Genomic DNA, 1,178 nt, shown 5'->3' with positions numbered 1-1,178 from the left:
AAAAAAAAAAAAGAACAGAGCTTTGTATATTTGAAATGTTATAACGCAATTGCACTCAGCGTGGTATGGTAAAAGTTTGTCCTCCTGTAGATTCTTACTGTGTTGTAGATACGGTAGGGTTCCTAGACAAATATTTATGTACTCAAGCCCTTTATTTAACTTATTAACTGTAGAGGCTTCCGAACCTTCAAGATAAAGGCAATGGTACAGTACTTTTGTGTAATGTGTAATTGTTATCACTTTTCCTTGCTATCTAGTGGAGAAGTGTCACGCTCAAAATAAAAAAAAAAATATATGTTTAACAAAAGGAAGTGTGAATGCTCTATGCAGGCGATGAGGGGGGCAATGGGGGAGGGGACAGAGATCAGGGACCGGTTCCCAAACCCGGCACCCTGGGTTTGTCTGAACGCCCCTTCTCCTGGAAGAGGTCGGGGTTGAATCCGATTCTCGGAGGGATCCGGGTTCCTACACAGGTTAAGGAACCACCATCATGCCACCATCACGACGCAGTGAGAGCTGGGGGTCCCGGGCCAGGAAGATGGGGTGGTTCGAGGCTGGGTGGGAGTATGGTAGGCGTCGCTGACGGTGGAGACAGAAATTTGGAGCGCACTGGAGGGTTGGAAGGCAAAGGAAGCCATTCGTGGCAAGTGCCACGTAGCAAGGAAGTGCGCAGTCCGAAATGACAGGTAATGGCGAAAGCGAGAAGCCCAGCACCGGCTTCCGAGGGGGCGGGCTCCTCGGTACACTCTCCGGGAGGAGGGAACGTGAGAGAGAGAGAGAGAGAGAGAGAGAGAGAGAGAGAGAGAGAGAGAGAGAGAACGCTGCAGACTGATGGAGAGGCAGCAGCGCGGGGTATCCAAGTGGCAGATCTTAACTCGACAAATGTCATTACATCACTTACCCAGGCATTGGGAAATGTATACATTTTTTAAGAAATCTAAACAACTCAGGTTTCATGAGGAGACCCAAACAGACTTGCAACGTGCAGCCCCCTAGGCGCAGCCCGCCCCGCGGCGGGATCCGTAGTGGTCCCTCCACGGGGCCCTGCCTGCGCCCCTCGGGTGACCGCTCGGGGTAAGCCCGCCCGCGGGGGCTGGGTCTCGCCGACGTTCCCAGGGTGATGGGAAAGGGAAGAGAAGCTTAATTAGTTTCAATTTGCAGTAATTAGCGCGCCGGAC

The sequence above is a fragment of the Condylura cristata genome, unplaced genomic scaffold (assembly GCF_000260355.1).
Source record: "Condylura cristata isolate star-nosed mole 26May11 unplaced genomic scaffold, ConCri1.0 scaffold00027, whole genome shotgun sequence".
Classification (NCBI taxonomy): domain Eukaryota; kingdom Metazoa; phylum Chordata; class Mammalia; order Eulipotyphla; family Talpidae; genus Condylura; species Condylura cristata.
The sequence above is the reverse complement of the archived record's forward strand: the minus strand, read 5'-3'. Positions refer to the sequence as shown.